Source organism: Dipodomys ordii, unplaced genomic scaffold (genome assembly GCF_000151885.1).
Source record: "Dipodomys ordii isolate 6190 unplaced genomic scaffold, Dord_2.0 Scaffold74, whole genome shotgun sequence".
Taxonomy (NCBI): Eukaryota; Metazoa; Chordata; class Mammalia; order Rodentia; family Heteromyidae; genus Dipodomys; species Dipodomys ordii.
In genome coordinates, this window is record NW_012267290.1 from 5,342,922 (window position 1) to 5,348,905 (window position 5,984).

General features: G+C 51.3%; 1 protein-coding gene across 1 annotated transcript in view; it reads right to left on the reverse strand.

The window, feature by feature from the left end:
* The window catches only part of Arhgef10 (Rho guanine nucleotide exchange factor (GEF) 10), a 79,635-nt gene extending 73,980 nt beyond the window's left edge, over positions 1–5,655 (reverse strand). Inside the window, exon 1 of the mRNA XM_013024217.1 lies at positions 5,598–5,655. The gene's annotated coding sequence lies outside the window, so the exon portion shown is untranslated. The remainder of the gene's footprint in view (positions 1–5,597) is intronic.
* Between the last annotated feature and the right edge of the window lie 329 nt (positions 5,656–5,984).

The window sequence follows — 5,984 nt, forward strand, 5'->3', positions numbered from 1 at the left end:
CCTCCCACCCCGGACCCCACCCCACCTCCCACCCCGGACCCCACCCCACCTGATGGATAGCTTGCGGGATTGTGGGGCAGGGGCTTGGCTTTACCCATGGGAGCAGTCCAGCGGCTCTGGCTCCAAGCTGGGGCTGCCTTCACTAGGCTGCCCAGGCTGGGCAAACCCTGGTGGTGGAGTCACACAGGGACCTGGCTGAGCAGAAAGGCCCCAGAGACATTCGGAAGGGCAGGGTGGGCACTGTAGGAAGAGCTGGTCCCGAGCACTGCTTTATTTTATCTTCTTTTTTTTTTTTTTTTGGTCATGGGGCCTGAACTCTGGGCCTGGGCGCTGTCCCTCAGCTCTTCAGCTCAAGGCTAGCACTCTACCACTTGAGCCACAGTGTCACTTCCGGCTTTTTTCTTTTTGCTTATGTGGTACTGAGGAATCGAACCCAGGGCCTCAATGCTTGCAAGGCAAGCGCTCTACCACTGAGCCACCTTCCCAGCCCGACTTTTAGAATTGATAGTAACGTTTGCTAACGTTATGGGAACTCCTAACACCACACCACCAATCAGTTGAAAAGGTGATTTCCTCCCAGTGACGGTGAGGAACCTAATTTAGGTTGCCTTGACAGGAAAACAATGCTGTTTTCTGGCAAGCCAGAGAGCTAAGGAAGTTAGCACTCAGTGGAGAGGGAAGCATAGCCTTCCAGGCTGTGACCAGGCCTCCAGGCTCAGGAGCCAGGGCTGTGACTTTGGGAAGGCCTTCCAGCAGGGCCTCAGACAGGACTGACTCTGGCCCCACCTGCCTGCCTGCTCCTCTGCCATCCACTCCCTTTCTGGCCACAGGATATCTAGAAAGTTAGGCTTGACTATGAAAAAGGGACTTTTATTGTAAATAAAGCTTAATTCCTTTGTGGGGTTATAATCTTTCTATTTATTTTTTGTGGGTCGTGGGGCTTGAACTCTGGGCCTGGGCACTGTCCCTGAGCTCTCCAGCTCAAAACGAGCACTTTACCACTTGAGCCACAGTGCCACTTCCGGGATATAATCTTTCTAATCTCAGCCTTTTAAAATCCACGCAGAGTAGCTTTGAGGCCCAGAATCGCCGAGCATTTGACACACACTCCAATGATGTCAGGTTGTGTGATCAGTAATTTTTATCTGCCTGCTCTGAGAGCCACGTACAGTCTTCCACTATCTCTACTTAACTCAGATTATAATGAAGATCTAACCAGTGTAACAAAGTAAGAAAACCAAAAAGCATAAGGCCTGGGAGGGAGTACTAGTTATTCAGTCAGTATGGTTGCCGATGTATAAAACCCAAAGCAATCTACAAATTAACTTTCAGAATTAGTGTGGAGTTTGAAGTGGATCATAGATTTAAGTGTAAGAAACTAAAGTTTCTAAAAGAAACTAAGGAAAGGTCTTCAGACAGGACCCAAAATTCACTAACCATTTAATAATGATTAAATGACCTTCACCAAAATTTAAAATTTGCTACTTATCTGGTGACATGATTAAAATGAAAAACCAAGCACAGACTGAGAAGACATTGTTGGTAACAATTACCCAACAAAAGATTTGTTGTCTCAGTCTTTTGTGCTGCTCTAGCAGAATATCTGAGACTGGAAAGTTAACAATGGAAAGGAATCCCTTTCTCATGATTATTTCACAGTTTTAAGGGCAGACCGTGAATACTCACAGGAGCCAAACTTGGCCTCTGAAGAACTCATCTCTTGCTTGTGTGGAGGAGCCTGTGGGCCAAGCCCACTGGTGAGGAATCTACCACCTTCTCCCCAAACACCGGTGGACCCTACTTCCTGGTATCTCTGTACTGGCATCAAGTTTCCAGTACGTGAACCTCATTTGCATCTGTGTTTTATTTGTATTTGTATTTTATTTGTAAATACACCATTTATAAGAACTCTTGCAGATCAACAATGAAAAGATGAACAAAGAACATTAAAAATACTTCCGAAAAGATTCACTGATGGCCAGAATAAACAGGAAATGATGCTCAGTGTTATTTTCAAGAACATCCAAATTAAAACCACAGTGAATTGCTGCTGTATCCCCAGGAGAATGCTGCTCAGGATGTGGAGACTGGAGACTGCGGCACGCTGGGGTTGGGGTGCCGCCCCCCGTGTTGGAGCTAACCACTGGCACAGCCACTCACAACCATGCACACTTCCTCCACCATCCTGCTCTCAGGATAAAAACATAAGCCCCTAAGGAGACCTGCTAGTTCATATCAGACCAGATGGTTCAAAGGGGTCAAAACTGGGACCCACCTGGCAGCAGTGGGTGAGGGCATCAACCAGGGTGGCAAGTCAGAGGTAGGACGCTGAGCAGTGACAGGAAGGAACAGAGCGATGGCACATCTCAGAGCCACACAAACATCACAAAAAACCATGTGGCAAAGGAAAATGAGAATGAGCCAAACTTACCTATGACAACAGGTTGAACACAAGGAACCAGCTCTGTCAAGAGCTACTGCTAAGGTCTGAATGTGTGCTCCAAAACCCACCTGTCGAAGCTTTATTGCCAGTGGAGTCATTAGAGGAAGAGTCTTCAAGAGGTTTTGAAGGTGAACTCCCAGGCAGAGCGCTTCATGCCCTTTCTGGCTTTCCTTCCCTCCTGACACTGGGGACACGGGTTCGAGGTACCGGCTAGTAAGCAGAGTGGCCCTCAGCACGAATCCCTCGGCCACCATGACCTTGGAACTTCCAAGACATCCAGAGTAAGTGTCATACCTACCACAAGTAACTAGATCAAAGTGCTTGTTGCAGTGGCAGGACAGACTAAAAACCACTGATAAATACACGCTTTAGAAGCTGGGCTGACAGCGACTTAAAATGATTCTCGATTAAGTGGATGTAAAATGTCACTTTATTAGTTACAAGTAAGCCATGTGTAAGATGTGTGCACACGGCAAGGGGGCGGGATGTCAGGAAGCAGAGAAGAGGCAGCAGGCTAGAGGCTCTGGGTCCCTGCTCCAGCCCCCATGTCCACATGGAGCCATGGGGGCCCCAGGGCTGAGTGGGGACCTGGCTCTCTTCTGGGCTGGACCCTGGGAGACTCTGTCATCACTTGCTGAGGGCTGCCTTGCTGAAAGCAGGAGGAATGGCTTCCCTCCAGGGACCTTCCACGAGCACAGACCTTCACAGGGCCTCAGGGTGCTCAGAAGAGGAGGGCAGGACCTGAGGTCCTGGCCTCCGTCCGACCCCATCTTGGTGTGCTACTGGCTGGCACAGTCTGGCCGTGCGGGCATGCAGATGTGGCGAGGGGGAATTCCTCTACATCATCACTCCAAAGAATGAGGGCAGCCACTGTGCAGGGCAGGTCAGCCTGGCCGCGTCCCGGCCCCTCTCCCGGCCCACGCCAGCCAGCTCCCTCGGCAGCTGGTGCCCACTGCAAAGCTCTTGCCTCCCGTCTCCTGCTGTGTTTCTCTGCACCCTGCACCCTGGCCCACAGATGTGATCCGAGATCACTGAGCTGTCTCGTGGTGATGGCAGTGGACAGGCGTCACAGCTGCCTTGAGGATGTGGGAGACAGAACTGTCTAGACAGGCCACCCCTCCCCCACCCCCCGCCTCTCCTTGGTAAGGCGTGGACACAGTGCCGGCCTCGGGTCCTCCGGGGAGGAGGCATGGCTGGCACTTCCCCTGGAGTGCAAGCATTGGGCCTGGCCAATGTGAATGGCCTCTCCACATCACACAGCTGGACGTGACGGCAGGTGTGGGCACAGCTCCTTCCCCCTCCGCCCACCCTGGAGGCCCGGCCCTGTGCACATCTCTGCAGACCCTGTCCTGGGCCAGGCTGTGGACTGCTGCTTTCTAGGTCATGCCTTGGCATTCCTGGCCCCAGGTATGCTTCCTACCTGCTCCCACCCAAGACCCTTTGGTGGATGCAGGGCCAAAAGATAAAGGGAGGAGGTGGAAACAGAGGAGAGGCTTGGGGATACAGCAAAGATAAGGAAGACTGGACTCTTGCCACTCTGCTACTGATCTGTCCAATCCAGTGGGAGAAGGACACATTGTTCCCCCAGGAAAACAGGGGCTTTTTGTTTCCAGAGCTCTTGCAACAACCATGCCTGTTTTCTTGCTTTGCGAGGTCTTAGGATGGGAGGGAGAAGCGTAGGCGGAAGTCTACAAGAAGGCAGCTTTCTACATCAGGAGTCCACCTGCTACAGACACCTGCAGTGACTCCTGGTGGCCTGTGAGACTGTCCCCTCCATGCAGGACTGTCCCCTCTCCCATAAGCCCACTGGGCACGTTAACCCTGCCCCACAGCCCTTCCTTCCCCTAATCATTTACAAAGAGCTGGTGGCTGGGGTGGGAAGGAATGCCAGTGGAGGGTGCATGCTCTGCTTGTCCTTAACTTGCACAGTTTTTAAAAATAATTTCCTATTTTACCGTGAAATGAAACATACACAGAGAAAAATTCAGAACCTCTAAGTCTAATAATTCCAACACGGTGAACAGTGTGTAGCCAGCACACAGGCCACACTTGTCCCCATGGTCCTGGGCCAATCTAACCACAGCTTCTAGAGGAAGTTGGCTTGGTTGTTTTTGCATGCCAAACCTGAATCTTACCCTCAGTTTCCCAGAAAGTCCTAGCATGAGATAAAACCCATCTGTTCCACTGTTTAGGAAATGCTTTATAGCCCACAACCAAAGTGTGTCCTATCCTCAAAGGCCTGTCCCGGCCGCGCTCTGGTCTAAGCTTGCCAGACAGGCTCCTGAAAAATCAGATCTCATTAAGGACAAGTGTTAATTAATTTATCAACAGGTACAATTATCATTTGTGACAATAACAGAAGCCAACACTGTAGATAAGATGAGCAGAGTACTAACACAGGTTTGTAAGGGCTCTGGTTTAAGCCCTCCCTGGACCCCATTCTCCCTGGGAGCTCATGGTCATACTGCACTTGGTGCAGGCAGGGCGGTGTGTAAGAGGACGGCCGGCAGGCGGGCAGGCGGTCAGCGCCTCTAGTTGCTCTTCTCAGTGTGATTTCCCAAGACCAGAGCCCGGGCCTGCACCCTGTGCCTGCCCCACCCAGGTACTCAGGTCCTCATGCCAGTCCCTGGGGTGACAAAAATAGAGGCCGTGCAGACATGCTGACTGCATTCAGGCAAAAGTGAGGCAGAAAAAGGAGTCTCTCCGCTCCCACACTGTTTCCTGTGTGAAGGAAACACGCCATGGAGGGGCCTTCCACACTTGCACACAGCCTGGCCGCATGTGGACACCGGGGCCCTAGAGCCTGGAACGTACTGCAGAGGTACACTGACCAGAGGTTCTGCAGGGTTCTGACCACAGTTCTGTGCTGCACCAGCGTGCTCCAAAGCAGAATGTGAATCAGTCCTGCTCGTGAATGAGCTTTTCCACACTTCACTCTCCAGAGGCCATGTGCCTGGCATCTGAGATCATCACTGGCTAACAGAGACGTGGTGGAAGGGCTCAGGTAGGACAGCCACGTCCTGCCCTCTCTGGGAGCAAGAGTGTGCAGTTAAGTCCCCTGTGACAGAAGAAAAAGAAACTTCTGGGAGGTGCTGTATTCCAAGTGGGATTTTTGCATCACTTTTGAAAAACAAGCAGCAAACATGAAACTTACCGGGGTTGCAGTCTTCTGTGTAAACAGCTGGCCGGGACTTCTCAGATCCAAATACAACGCCTCATCTGTAATGACTCAAGATTTTAGTAACCCTGGGCTAAATGCTGGAGAGCTCCCCCGCATCGGGAGCGTCAGGGAAGCCAGCAGGGCAGGGCCCTTCCCTCCGGACGCAGCTGGACGGCTGCCAGGCTCCCACAGGGCAGCAGCAGCCAGAAAGAAAAAATAAAAGATTTCTGTATTTTTCATCCCTGCATTTAAAATGACTGTCAGGTAGCCCTTTGTTATTAATGGCTTAACTCATGTTACATATGAACTATGTGTGTTACTTTTAAATAATGTGTTATTTTTTTGGAGGGGGGGGTCTGGTCGTGGGGCCTGAACTCTGGG